This window comes from Lonchura striata, chromosome 37 (genome assembly GCF_050655825.1).
Source record: "Lonchura striata isolate lonStrDom1 chromosome 37, ASM5065582v1, whole genome shotgun sequence".
In the NCBI taxonomy this organism is placed as follows: Eukaryota; Metazoa; Chordata; class Aves; order Passeriformes; family Estrildidae; genus Lonchura; species Lonchura striata.
Genome location: NC_140739.1, coordinates 1,633,469 through 1,649,168, shown reverse-complemented (window position 1 = coordinate 1,649,168; position 15,700 = coordinate 1,633,469). Strand labels below are relative to the sequence as shown.

Sequence of the window (15,700 nt, the reverse complement as noted above, 5' to 3'; positions counted from 1 at the left end):
GAGCTTCAGGCAAAAGCTTTATTGCTTTATTAGAGAAACTCCTGCTGAGTCATGAGATGGAGACACCCAGCAGCCACCATGGGTTCTAAAAGCCCTGCAGAGCCCCCAGACTTGTAAAATTCCTTTTAAGAGAGGAGACTTGGAGTGACTGGATCCAATCCTGGCCCCAGAATTTCTCAAAGGTTTATGTATAAACAATTGGACAGGTAGAATTGAACAATTTGTCAATGCAATTTTTCCTACAGGATTAATGATGGAATACCAGATATATTTATATAAATACAATCAGATCATGACTAGACAGTAAGCTCTAAACCAGAGTTATTTACTCCACAGTCCAGAAGCTACAACAACTATAGGATATTCTGCTCTAGGAAGCAATTTTGAAGTCAAGAGGGCCTTGCTGGAGTGGTTTGAGCCCATTGCAGGCAGAGCCTCCTGCTCCAGCAGGAACTGCCTTTCCTGTGCCAGGAGCAGGGCAGGTCCCGCTGCAGGAACAGCCCCAGGCCAGCCCCAGCACAGGGAAGGCCTCGGGCACAAGGGCAGAGTGCCGTGCTGGGAGCTGTGCCAGGGACAGCCCGAGGCACCAAAGGCACCTTGGCAGCAGCAGCTGCTTGCAGGGCATGGCCAGAAGCCTCCCTTGCAACCCGGCCTGGTGGCCAGCACTGCAGAGCTGCTGCCTCAGGGCTCATTTCTGGCTGGGCTCTGAAAAGCCACTTCTGCTCCAGGAGCCTGACTGGGAAGCCATTGGCCCACCACCTTGGGGACAAGATATTATCAACAAAACTCTTCATGCCAGCAGAGACAAGGCAGGGGCAGAGGAAAGGGGAGAGCCAGGCCCAGGGGACAGGGCTGCCATGGTGATGGCTGTAAGATCACTGCCCTGCAGCAGCCTGGCTGCCCTCAGCAGACATTCTGGTCAGAAGAGTTGTGAGGGTACCCAGCACATCCGAGATCCCACACAACAGGAATTCCATCCTTGGGGAGGGGAGGGGATTTCACTGGGTCAGTTGCACACATGCCCTGATTTTTGAGCATTCCTGGGATGGGAAATCCACTTCTCTGGAAAAACAGTTGCCATTTTGTGACACTCTCATCACTGTAAAATATTTCCTCCTTCTAACAAATTTAAATCCACTCTCATTCAGTTTAGAGATATTGACCATTGTTCTGTCACTGCTAGACTTGGGACAAAATAACTTTGATAACTATTTTTCCATTTTCACAGATCTTGGGGAGGACCCAAATATCTCCCAAGATGGGGTTTGAAGGCTTCATCACGTAACCAGCAGGTAGAGGCTGCAGGCTCTGGGCTCAGTTGTGTGCAGACTGAGGACAGAACAGGAGTAGCCTGGGAAGGATTGAGGGGTGGTTCCACAGATGCTGGAGTTTCATTTCATTGTATAAAACAGCCAGAAAAGAAATAATGGCACCAAAGGTGTAGAGTGCCCCTGCCCAATGAGGTAGGAATTCTACCCAGACACAGCATCCGGTGAGAGCGTGACTTAAAGAAGATTCCACCCCTCCATGCTGTGGGGTGTGCCCCTGAAAGCCTGGGAAAGGACACTCCACCCTATCTGATCTAATGAGGAATGGGCCCAGAATGTTCTTCGTTTTCTCTACCCTTATTGGTTTCAATTGTGCTGCAATGTCCCCACTGTAGTTTTTTCCATTGATTGTCCTCCTCAATCCACCCCTTTGCAGTCTCCTGCTCCTCTTAATATTGGACCTTGATCCTAAACTCCACCCCTACCCTGTAATATAAAAGTCTTGACTCTACCACCTCGTTCCTTGTGTATGTCCCTGGGAAAATGAAGAATCCTCAGTTTTCTAAACCAAGACCTGTCCTGTTGCCATTCTTTCCCTGTTGGCCATTGGTGTCTGCCTGAGGTCTGAGACTCTGGGGCCTGGGGCAGTTGTTGTGCCCTTTGTTGTGGCGGAACACAACAGTGCTTTCCTCCCTATGGAAAAGAACCGTCCTTATCTATGCAGAAATGGCTGAAATTGGGCTTCCACCTCCCAAATTCCCTATATCCAAGGGTTGCTTTCAGACAAAAGCTACCAGGACAGAGAGGTCTGGCTGCCCTTGGCCCCTGGTGGCCACCTTTCATCTGCCCCTCAAACGCTGGTGTTCCATGCTTTCCTTCCTATGGAAAGAACCATCCTCCTTCAACTGTCCATGTCTAAAATTGGGATTTCACCTATAAAATTCCCTATATCCAAGGGTTGCTCCCAGCCAAAATCTGCCAGTATCATCAAGTCTGGCTGGCCTTGGCCTCTGGTGGCTGCCCCTGCCACCCTGGGGCTTGGTTCTTTCCTTCTCATGGAGATCACTGTGACACTGTGGGCACCTCATGGAACCAAGGGGATCCTTGTGGCACCACTGGAGCCCATGAAACCAAGGGGCCATGGTGACACCGCGGGGCTCCATGGACCCAGAGACCATTATGACTCTGTGGGGCCTGATGGAACCGTGGAGACCATTCCGACCCTTCAGGGCCCGGTGTCACCAAGGGGGCATTGTGACATCTCAGAGCCTCCTGGAAGCAAGGGACCATTGGGACACTGAGGGGCCCCATGGAACTGAGGGAACATGGACCAGGTCTGGCTGTCTTGGCCTGCCAGGGGCCACCTGACAGGTCTGGCTGATGTTGGGATGCCAAAGGCTTCCTCTCATCAGCTCTGGGACTACTGGGGCTCCGTGCTTTCCTTGCTTTGGAAAAGAACTGTCCCTCTCTTTACATACCCACTGTCAAAATTGGTACTCTCCATAAAAAATTTCCTATATGCAAGTGTATCTTGCAGAAAAAACCTCCCAGTTCTGGCTGGCCATGTCCTCTGGTGATCATCTCTCATCCACCCAGGGAAACACTAGGGCTCTGTTCCTTTATTCCTATGGAAAAGAACTGGTCTTCATCTCCAGTTACCATTGCCAAAATTAGAATTTGCCTCCCAAATTCCGCATGTCCAAGGAGTGCTCCTAGACAAAAGTAGCCAGGACAGACAGGTCAGGCTGGCTCTGTCCTCTGGTAATTTTCTTAGACTATGAGCTGAATGTTTTCATTTGAAAACACCTTGGATAGGGCCCAGAGATCTCCCAAGGAGGGGTTCTGAGGCCTCGGACACATGACCACTACATATGGACAAAGGATCTCTGTGCTCTGTGCTGCTGTGGTGGTTTTGCATCACAGAAGTGATGTCCTGAGAGAAGCTGCTAGCAGTTTCCTGTGTGTCAGACAAAAACCAATCAGTAATTAGCTTTGAGAGCTGACAGTCTGTTAAAGCACTAAGGAAGCTGCAGACGCCTCTGTGCAGACACAAGTTAGAGATGAGAAAGCCTGGCTGGGTCTCTCTCCCTTCTGGCCCCACAGAGGTGCCGAGGCCGGCCCAGCCCCGTCTCGGCCGTGGGGCCGGGCGGCTCCTGCCGTGGGGCCGGGCCCCTTCCCAGGGAGCCGCCAGGCGCCATCGGCTGCCGGGCAGGGCAGGGGAGGCCGCGGGGCCGAGGCTGGGCCGTGGCTGCGGGTGCTGACATCTGGCCCTGCCGAGCCCTGCCCCGCCGCCAGCCCGGGCCCGGCCAGGATCCGCCGGGCCCCAGGAGTAGCCCCGGGCCGGGCCGGCTCGGCCAAGGCTCTGCCGCCCTTGGGCTTCGCCCGCAGCCGGCGGGCAGAGCAGGAGAAGCCATCGGCCCCGGCCGTGCTGCTGCTGGGCTCTGGCCTGGCTGCTGAGATCCTGGCCCTGCCCCAGCACGGCCCAGCCTGACACAGCCCCAGTGCAGCCGCTGCAGAAACCTCCATGGCAAAACAGCTCCGGCCGCAAGCACCGAGCCCGGCCGGGCTCACGGAACCATCTGCAGCCCCGGGAGATATTGACTCTGCCAGTGCTGCCATCCTCCCTCCAGTGAGAGAAAAGGACACAGGGCAGGCACACAGAGGAGCAACATGAACACACTGAGGGCAGGGAAGGGGAAGTTGAGTCCCAGGTGGGAGGGATGAGGAGATGCCTTGATCTTGGGGCTGGAATCCTCTGGTAAAGCTCTGGAGAAGGATGTCATTGATATATCAGACTCTCTTTTTCCCTATAAGGCATTGAAAAGTATGGGGAGATGACTTGTTTCAGCAAAGGCCTCCATGCTCAAGTGGGAAAATATTGCAGTAGCTATGATCCCATGAGAAGTTTGAACAGAGGAGAGCAGAGTGATGACACACTGTACCATCAGGGAGAGGAAAAGAAGACCTCTGTTCCCAGAGATGAAGATGATTTCAGAAATAGATGAAGAGAGCCTTTGCTTTTAAACAGCTCATCTGTAAATTAATATCCCTTAAATTTACATGGAACATAAACACAGCCGTGGGAAAAGCTGTGAAAAAATGGGAGGGACTTCACAATTGCAGATTTTTCGAGGCAGCTGTAATCCATGGAAATAAAAAGCCATGACATAACTGTTTTCTTGTGGATAAGTCTTCATAACATTAACACGAGGAACTTCTCTCCCTATTTGAACTGACCTGAAATTTTAGGTTTGTTCTCTTTATATTGTAAGGTTTTATGGAGAGAGGAAGAGTTCTGAAAGTTTGTTCTGATCCTTCTTACTCTTTCTTTTGGTTACTGTTGAAGAGAGCCTGACAGAGGAATGGTTGAACAACAAGGGACATGATACTGTAAAATTAATTCAAGTAGGGAGGGCTACGTGACTGCTGCAGAGTTCGCATGGCCCTGAAGAGTAGATGGTGTGCAGAAAGCAGGATATTGAAACTGCTTGGTATGTAGAAGTAGATAGAGAAGAACAAAGGAGTACTAAGCTGTTCTAACTGCAAGGCCAGCTGGACAGGCATGTATCGATCACAAAGATACTTTTAAGATAATAGTACAAGTCACATAGCAACCAATCATGAGCTTGGCTTTTGCAATATGTATGAGCTAATTAATGAACATACATAAACTGTGTAATCTGTCACAATAAACTGAGACTTGATGATCATGATAGCATGAGTCTTGTCTCCCGCGGCATCCCTCTAACAACTGGCGCCCGAAAACAGGGACTTCATCTGAGCCAAAGGCGAGAGAGGTGCTGCGTTGGAGTTCGGGTCCTGCAGCTGGAAGGACGGCGAAATAAAGAGAAGAGGCGAAACGCTCTGCTCCGCGCCCTGAGTGACCGCAGCGGCGAGCTCAGCCGATACGTGCTGCCGAAGCCTGAAGGAGCCAGCAACGGTACCGACGTAATCATGGAAAGGCAAGCAGCATATGATTTATTTAGTGCTTCTCTTAGAAAAAGGCAGATTAGGGGGATTGACTTAGATAAGGATCTCCCTTCGCTATTGCATCATGCTGAGTCTTACGGCTTTTTCCTTAACCCCCATAGTGTTCATGAACTTTCAGAATGGAGAAGATATAGGGATAAATTGTGGGAATTAGTGTTAGATGAGGATAAACTGGACAAGAAAATGAGTAAACTTTCGAGAGTGGTTGATAACGAATTGTTAATGTGTCAGGCAGAAAAGAGGGCGGTGGAAGAGATACGGACAGCTCTGGAGAAAAATAAGGAATGTAAACCCTCGCTTCTCTCCAGTGAGCCAAACCCTCCGGTTCTCACAAATTTTCCCATTCCCATCTCTGCTTCTGAAATGCCTGTACCTCCCATAGACACTAGTAGCATTGAGGTGCTGGAAATTGAGATCCAAATTGCTTTATGGCAACGGGACTGGAATCCCAAATTCACTTTTTGTGAATGGGAATCAGGTAGAACGGAGCAGGCGCGGGGCCAGACAGAGCGGGGCCAGCCAGCACCGAGCCGGAGGCGAGCCCAGGGCGGAGCGGACATCAGCCGAGAGACGGAAGGCTCCTTGCTGCCGAGCAGCAGCGCAAGGGGGGAGAGGGGCGTTCCTGGGGGCTCAGTCACGCTGGAGCCGGAGCAGGCGGGGCGCGGCCGTGGCGGGGGTGTCTCTTCTCCCATCTGAGATAAGTAGAAGATAATTTGTTCACTGTAATATGCTTGCTTGTCTTAGTTTGCATAAGAATGTACTGTGGTATGTTAACCTAATTTGTTTTGCATAAGATAGTGGCTAAGAATGTACTGGTGTGTCTTTGAAATGCTTATTTGCTTACAAGGTGATAAGGAGGTTGAGATTAAAGTCCTGGGCGTGTGTGTATCTGGTCTGCTTGCTGTATCTCAAAAGAAGAGACTTAGAAGCTATCACAATGACCAGACTCAGACTACATTTAGAGACTCACGTCTGCAAGGAGAAAAGGGGAGATAAAAGGAAGGTTGGGACAGAACATTTTTGCGCGCCGTTGGTAGAGCAGGAGATTCCCCGGCCGCCCAGCGCTGAATTTTTGCCTGCCTTACTCGCTTGCCAATTTTAAATAAAATTGCTTTATTGAATTAAGACACTTCAAATTGCCGTGTCACAATTTATAACAATTTGGTGCCGTGACTCAGATGGAGAAGTAGATCAGTCGCTACGGGACGATCGGGATGCGCCCCGCCCTTATGGCGGTCCGGCTGCCCCAGGCTTTCTGATCACTCTCCACCGACGAACCTAAATTGAGTAACGGGCAAAAGAGAACCGGTTACCCCTGTAATCTTTGTGCACGAAGAACCAGCGAAGGCGTAGGACGCGTGAGTATAGGCCGGTTTTCCACTCGGTTTGGGGTGGTTTTCCCGGAGTGCTGTGTGTGAGAGGTCTCGTGGAGACCAAGTGAGTGCGGACTCTGTATTAGTGCGTTTTCCATTCCCCGCGAGGGGCTGGGCCACGAACCAGGGGAGCACATGTGTGAGAAATTGAGTGCACTCCGGAAGATGGGACAGAGGAAAAGCAAGCCCTCTGCTTCCATGGGAGAGGGGACCCATGCTAAGTTTCCCCAGATTCCCAAGCCCCTTGGGTTTGATGATAATTAATTGAGATGCTTTCCCATCTAGAAAAGGGAAAGACAAAGTTAAAATGATACATTATTGTATGGAAGTGTGCGGGAAGGGCCTAACCCTAATTCCCATGCAAGGAATGTAGATAGTGGATGAGAAGGCCTTTAAGGAAGATTAGGGGTGTGAGGCCCCAGGCCAGCAGAGAAGCAGCAAGGTCCCTTCACTGCCAGCCCCAGAGGTGGCAGTGGGGTTAGAAATGTCAACCTGATGGAGCTTATGGTGTAAACCACCCTTGTTTGGACAGCTGCACTCTTGCATTACTCTCCAGTGCCAAAATTTCTGCTTCCACCCACACTGCAGTGTAGCTGCTCAGCCTTTTCAAGATTTTGGGACATGCAGTAGAGCCTATATGGGGTGAGACGCTGGCAGTGCTTTTACTTACTTTTTAGAATGGACCACATTATCTTGCCCTCCTTAAGAAGCCTTTTGCTTCTGCAGCTTCAATTCTTAAATGCAAATGTATTGTTATTGTCATTTAATTGTACAGTTGTCACATAACTTACTGTTCAAACATGGTCCTACCTCCACCCTTTCAGGACACTTCCCACACTGCTGCTGCTACTGTCTGGGGGAACAGAAATTAAGGTTGGGAAGCCGCTTTTTGAAGTTCTTAGATTAGTCAATTCATTCTGAGCTCTGCTTAACTTGTTTTCTTAGGTACACAGTGAAGTAAGTATTGAGGTAAGTCTCCCTAGCAGGGAGCATGGTCCAGGGAAGTGTACTATAGAAAGAGCTCCCTTTCAATAACCAGTACTTTGATATCATCACTGAAAATCACTGTCTGCTAATGACAGATTATAGGGTTTTGTGCCTAGAGACATTGTAAACAACTGTTAGTTACAGCACAAATAACTTCTTCTAAGCAGTTCTTCCTTATTACTTTCAAAATACTGAAATTGCTATCAGCCAGAGCATTATGTCTATTTTAAGTAAGTCTGAGATTCAGGGAAACAATGTGTGCAAGAATAGTTTTCACAAGTAATTGCAGACATTGTCAGAACTGCATGTGTTGAAGCCTTGGTGCCTGCACTGGTAAAATCAGCCGGAGTGCAAAACATGACCTGAGTAATTCAGCTCATTTGCTTCTGAAAGGCAAAAAGCCCTTTCCTTTCAGATGTAAACACAGTTAATGAGCTTGTAACAACTTCTTAGTAAGGCTGTTCATTCGTTTGATACTTATTTTCTGCATTTAAGGGAAGACACTAAAAAAAAAAAAAAAAAAAAAAAAGTGTTCTTAAGCAAAAACTGGTTGATCCTTTGTATGATCTTCAAATGCGGTCTCTGCTTTCCTGCTGTATGCTGTGAAACCTCGTGCATTTAAAAATGACAGCAGCCACATCAATGATGTTGTGGACTCCATCCTCTCCCCCTAAGCTGGAATAATGCCAGGACAATCTAAACTTAGAAGAGTGAATTCCTGCCTCAGCTTATACAAATTCAGCTTAGTGTGCAGTCATTTTATGAAATGTCTACTACAAAAACTATTCTTCCCCCTTGCATTTCTGTGGAAGTAATTTGAAATCATTGTGTACACACTATTATTTAAGCTATGATACTTTAAAATAGGTGGGTTATTTACGTATGTAAAGAAACATCATAAGGAGCCCTTGGTAAAGCTTAAAGTGGGACCCCAACAACAAGAGATAGAATTTTTAGTGGATACCAGGGCTGAAAGATCCACAGTGCAAGCCTTGCCGCTTAGATGTAAAAAGTCATCTGACACTGTACATATAATTGGGGCAAAAGGAGAGCCCTTTAAGGTATCTGTTATCAAGGATGTGATGGCAGAAACTAATTCCAAATGTGGTATAGGTTCTTTACTACTGGTACCTAAAGCAGATTACAATTTATTAAGAAGAGATCTAATAATAGAATTGGGTATTAATTTAGAAGTTGTAAATAAAGAATTACAGATAAAGCTCTGCCCTTTAAGGGTGGAGGATGAAAAGAAAATTAATCCTGAAGTGTGGTATACCCCAGAAACGGTGAGGAAATTGCAGATTAAGCCTTTCTCAGTAGAAATAAGTAATCCTGGCAAACCCATAAGAATAAAACAATACCCTATCCCTAGGGAGGAAAAATTAAGACTAAAACCTGAAATAGATAGACTATTGGAAAAAGGGCTTTTTAGAGCCCTGTATGTCTCCCTTCAATACTCCCATCCTGCCTGTAAAGAAGTCAGATGGGTCCTACAGATTGGTGCACAATTTAAGAGAAATAAATAAGAGGACTTTGGCCCGGTTTCCAGTAGTTACAAATCCATAAAAAGATTTAAAAGTAATTGAATCCGGACCACTAAGTAACTCCTGGTCTGCACAAGCTTGTGAATTATATGCAGTACTCAGGGCTTTAAGGTTATTAAAAGGAAAAATTGGAACAATATACACAGACTCTAAATATGCATATGGGGTAGTGCACACATTTAGAAAAATTTGGGAAGAAAGGGGACTTATAAACTCACAGGGAAAAGATCTAATTCATCAAGAGCTAATTGTCCAAGTTTTAAATGCCTTAAGGGGCCCGGCTCAAATTGCTATGGTCCACTTAAGGGGACACCAGAGAGGATTGGACTTTAGAAACAGAGGAAATAATTTAGCTGACCAAGAAGCCAAAAAAGCAGCCCTACGAACTCAGGGGAACATGGGGCAGAGCGACACTGTATCTGTGAACTCCCCCAAAGAAAAATGGCAAATATATAGTTTTACCACTCAAGAAAAGGAAAAATTACAAAAGATGGAAATTGAGGAGGGGTCTGATGGACAATGGAAGCTCCCAGATGGGAGAACTGTTTTACCTAAAAGCAAGGCCTCAGAAATTTTGCAAAGATTGCATGACCAGACTCATTGGGGAACTCAGGCATTAGTAGATCAATTTGCCACTAAATATATGAGTATTGGAATCTATGATTTGGCTAAAAGAGTAGTGGGAGATTGTCTGATCTGTCAAAAAGTAAACAGAAAACATCTTAGGGAAAGACCCATGGGAGGAAGGGAATTAGCTCACAGGCCTTTTGCCAAAATACAAATAGACTTCACTGAATTGCCTAAAGTGGGTAGATATAAATATTTATTAGTAATAGTAGATCATCTCACCCATTTTGTAGAAGCTTACCCCACTACTCGGACTACTGCTCAGACAGTAGTCAGAATATTATTAGAAGAAATAATCCCTAGATATGGGATAGTAGAAACAATAGATTCTGATAGGGGACCTCACTTTGTGTCCAAAATAACTGAGGATATCTCACATGCTCTAAGAATTAAGTGGGAATACCATACCCCATGGCATCCCCAGAGTTCGGGAAGAGTAGAAAGAATGAATGGGGAACTAAAAAAGCAATTAACCAAATTAATAATTGAAACAAAATTGACATGGGTCAAGTGTCTCCCTTTAGCCCTATTGTACATAAGAACAAGACCCAGAGCAGATGTTGGGATTTCCTCTTTTGAAATGCTATACGGGATGCCATATGATTTAGAGGAACCCCGAGACCACCCCCAGTTAAAAGACTATAAAATAACCTCATATATTATTGCCTTAATGAAACGCCGCAATAAACTTTGGGAAAAAGGAATCATTACGCAAAGACCCCTTTTAGATTTAAAAATACATAAAATACACCCAGGAGACTATGTGTTAATAAAATCCTGGAAAGAATCTACACTAACCCCACAATGGGAAGGTCCTTATCTTGTGTTACTCACTACAGAAACTGCAATTCGGACTGCAGAAAGAAGATAGACACATGCCAGTCGAGTAAAAGGACCAGTTAACAACACTGTGTAGCAAGTAACCAGTCCTCCCGGGAACCTGAAATTGAAGTTACAGAAAAACTAATGGACTCTTATCAGATTGAATACACATCAGACTTATATTACTTAGATAGTGGGCTAATTAGTAATTCAAGTGTTAGAGTAAAGTGTAAAAATCAAAATTGTAATTGCTATCCTTTTGTATGTTATATCTGTAAGGTGTGTGGGGAACGGTAGTGGTCACATTGCAACAGAGGGTATCCTCCACGAGGAACTTGCAATTCCTGTTGGAACGTACAAAAAGAGATTACAGCTTGGGTACTAACTTGTAAAGTGACTAGAGGGGAAATCCGATTGGAATCTAAAGAGTGGTGGGAAATTTTCTCAAATTACTGCTACCATACAAACGAGCTGAGCCCATTTGTGGCAGAGATCATAAAAGGCCTTTGTAAGAAAGACCTAAAAGGGGTCAGTTGTACCGCACCAGAGGTAAAAGATCAGAATTGGCATTCTTATTGCATGCGGCAAGGCACCAGAGGGCATAAATCCCCTCCTGAAGAATACTCTTGCTGCCAAGAAGATGGTACAACCTGTGGCTCGAAGCACCCGAGTCGACAGGCGAGGCAGAGGAGTAAACAGCTGTGGAGGAAGGAGCCCTCAGGATGGAATACGCAAGCAATATTTGCGGAACTACCCCGGGACTGGGAGTAACAAAGGCAGAAATAGTTTTTGGGCTCAAAGGTATAATTGTTGCAGTGTGAGAAACCAGACCCCACATGCCATTTGCTTACTGCTTGTGATTTTCCTTTATATATATTGTAATACTGCGGAAGTAACTACTCATGAACCTTTCAAGTGGACTTTAGGAAGATAGGAAGATTCACGAGTTATAAGGAGCAATACTACAGCTGGAACTCCCACTTTCCAGTTACCTGTGGCATCCTTAGGTACTGGTTGGGGTTCCCATTGAGTTTCATCGTTTTATATGTGTCCTGCTTCAAATCCTGGTAAAGGGTATTGCAATAGTCCTGGACAATATTACTGTGCATATTGGGGTTGTGAAACAATAGCTGGAACTGGGGTGGCATCCCTAGTAAATCAACAAAAAGAATTTAAAGCATTAAGAATTTCAGTAGATGAAGATCTGAGTAAAATTGAGCAGGCCATCGATGGATTGGTAAAATCATTAAGGTCCCTATCTGAGGTAGTGTTGCAGAACAGAAGGGGTTTAGACTTGCTATTATTACAACAAGGGGGATTATGTGTAGCCCTAAAGGAGGAATGCTGTGCATACGCTGATCATACTAGAATTGTTACAGACACCATGGCAGAATTAAGGAGAAGATTAGAGCAGAGAAAGAGGGAAAGAGAGGCACAGCAAAGTTGGTATGAATCATGGTTCAATCAATCTCCTTGGTTAACTACCTTGCTATCCACCCTTGCAGGACCTCTGATACTGATAATATTGGGACTGACCTTTGGGCCATGCATCTTCAATAAGGCAATAAAAATAGTAAAAGGACGATTAGAGGCAGCACATTTAATGCTCATTAGGGCAAAATATGAACCCATACACAATGTAGATGAGACCCTAATACTAAGTCACCAGGAGTTACAAAGATTCAGTGAACAAAATAAAGATGAACAAGAAAAGGGGGAAATTGAGATAAGTAGAAGATAATTTGTTCACTGTAATATGCTTGCTTGTCTTAGTTTGCATAAGAATGTACTGTGGTATGTTAACCTAATTTGTTTTGCATAAGATAGTGGCTAAGAATGTACTGGTGTGTCTTTGAAATGCTTATTTGCTTACAAGGTGATAAGGAGGTTGAGATTAAAGTCCTGGGCGTGTGTGTATCTAGTCTGCTTGCTGTATCTCAAAAGAAGAGACTTAGAAGCTATCACAACGACCAGACTCAGACTACATTTAGAGACTCACGTCTGCAAGGAGAAAAGGGGAGATAAAAGGAAGGTTGGGACAGAACATTTTTGCGCGCCGTTGGTAGAGCAGGAGATTCCCTGGCCGCCCAGCGCTGAATTTTTGCCTGCCTTACTCGCTTGCCAATTTTAAATAAAATTGCTTTATTGAATTAAGACACTTCAAATTGCCGTGTCACAATTTATAACACCATCCACAAGGTGACACAACAAGGACGGGAGCAAGGCGGCGCCGCCCCTCATCTCCCCGCAGCGCCCAGCAATGGCGGCGGAGATGGCGGCACAGTCCTGGTTGCCATGGCAGCGACAACGCCCAGAGCAGAAGCGCCACCGGTGGCGGGATCGCAACACTACAGCAAAAATTTCAACAGCATCTTCCCAATTTCTTACAAGAGTCAGAAGACGTAATGAAAAAGTACAGCAGTACCGAGTGTTTTCCAAGATACCAAGAAGGATGAACATTATGTGAATCAATGTTATTTCAAATATGATATAGATAAAAATCACTGTATAAAGATAGAAATGTTAGTAATGATTTAATTACCAAAGATGTCTCTGAAAACAAAGAGTTGAGAAAATGTCATCTGATAGAATTTTAGTATTGAGTTTGTAATCTCTGTATTTGGGTTTTTATAGATAATAATATAAGTAATAGTGATTTTTAAGTTTTATAGATAATACGATAAATAGTGATTGTTAAGTTTTTGTAAGTAATGATAAGTAGTGATTGTTACTAATGTTATATGAGTGCTTTAAAAGAATTGTCTTAAACTATTTTAAACATTTCTTGTTAATAGGTTGATCATAAAATGTGAGTTGTCTGATTTTTGTGATAAGAATTATTATTAAGGTATTAAGGTGTTGTTATAGTATTTACAGTCAGTTTTCATATGTTTTATTGTCTCTTTAGGTGATTGATTACAAGATGTTTTTTCAGGATCCTGTGTTTTTGATTTTTTAACTACTCATGTGTTTTCTTTATCCAATCTTTTATGCAGCTGCAATTCATCTTCCTTTAAAAATTCATTGTCCAAATTTTAGTTCAAGATTTCAGACTTCAAATTTTCAGATTTCTGAAGAAAGAGTTTGTTATATTGAGAAAATTTTTGTCTTGAAAGAGATTTTAGACAGGTTCAATTATTTGATAGTTTGATAAATTTTTAATAATAAGGTTTTTTACTTATAACTGTTATTTCTAAGACTTTTGTTTTATAATGTGTTAAAACATATCCTCCAATTAGAGTTTGAGCTCTGGCCAAGCTCTGGCTCTACGTGGATGGTGTGATTGACCCAGGTGTTTTCTGCATCAAAAAGTATTCAAGTCCTTTTGGCTTAACAATTTGACCATATAGGGCAGCTGAGCATCAAAAAGAGTTTTGGAGAGACATGATCCGGACATGTTTTATCCAAATCTCTGTTGTTTTAAGGTTTATCAGCTGCTTCAGACTCTGAGATGACAATTTGATAGTGTAGCACTTGGTAAATATGATTTTATATGTAATATTAATTGTGTATTATCTGATTGATTTTTATTTGTTGTTAGTTTCTTTACTATATGCATTGTTTTGTTCTTGATGTTTTTTCATGTTTATAACACAGATGTTGATATTTCCATTTCTTCATGCAAATTTTAGGAAACAGAATTGAGAGAGGACCCTCCAGTCCCTGTGGGGGGGGTTGAGTTTGTTTGTGTTTTAGCAGGTGCAGAATCTGGATAGATTTCAGTGAAGAATGTTAAACTTATCAATTTCAAGAGAACACTAATCTCTCCACAAGTAAATCAGAGGATGCACAGCAAAAGTGGATTGTACAAAGACTTGTGTTTCACCCACAGAAGATTGTAAGCTTTTAAGTTTTTTCATAAGTGTGTTTTTAATTATGTTATAGACTTTTTTTGCTAAGTTTTAATGAGTTTTAGTAATGCCTGTGATTTTTCTGTTCATTTTGCCATTGCTTTTCAATGGCAAAAGAAAAAGAGGGACAATCAATTAGATAATCAAAAGCATAACATTAAGTTTATCATAAATATAGTTTGTATTTAGAATTAAGTTTGTTCCTTTCATGTTAAACAGAACAATCAAAAACATGAGAAATATGAAGTGGGGTGCACTTCTGTAATACTAACCTCATTTTTCACCCCACGAGTTGCTTCAGTGCAAGCTCTCCCACAATTGAAAATCCTAGCCTACTGGACAAAAAGGTAAATTAGTATTCCATCTAAAATGTTGAGTGAGCTTGCCACAAATATAAGTAGTATCTGTCATGCAGTTCTGCAAAACAGAGCAGCTACCACTAATTTACTTCTTCTAGCCCAAGGTCATGGTTGTGAAGAATTTGAAGGAATGTGCTGTATGAACTTATCTGATCACTCTACATCTATCCATAAGCAAATACGAAAATTGACCGAGCTAACTCAACAGTTAAAGGCAGAAGATAGATTACATTTAAAAAGATAGCTAAAAGGATTGGGGATCGGACCATAGTTAAGAGACATTATCAAATACGGCATAATAGTTCTAAGCATAATTGTGATACTTTTGCGTGTTTTGCCCTGTGTGTTTACTTGCTTGCAAGGCTTGATGCAGCAGCTTTTGCAAAAAATGCTGAATGCACAACTTCTTGTACAAAAGGAAAACGGGGGAGATGAAGAGAGCCTGACAGAGGAATGGTTGAACAACAAGGGACATGATACTGTAAAATTAATTCAAGTAGGGAGGGCTACGTGACTGCTGCAAAGTTCGCATGGCCCTGAAGAGTAGATGGTGTGCAGAAAGCAGGATATTGAAACTGCTTGGTATGTAGAAGTAGATAGAGAAGAACAAAGGAGTACTAAGCTGTTCTAACTGCAAGGCCAGCTGGACAGGCATGTATCTTTCACAAATATAGTTTTAAGATAATAGTACAAGTCACATAGCAACCAATCATGAGCTTGGCTTTTGCAATATGTATGAGCTAATTAACGAACATATATAAACTGTGTAATCTGTCACAATAAACTGAGACTTGATGATCATGATATCATGAGTCTTGTCTCCCGCAGCATCCCTCTAACAGGAGATGTTTTGATCAGGGCAAGGAACTTTGTTGGGAG

At 43.8% G+C, this 15,700-nt stretch overlaps 1 pseudogene; it reads left to right on the top strand.

Moving 5' to 3' along the window:
* Nucleotides 1–15,700, top strand: part of LOC146763953 (uncharacterized) — a 53,323-nt pseudogene that overhangs the window by 20,272 nt on the left and 17,351 nt on the right.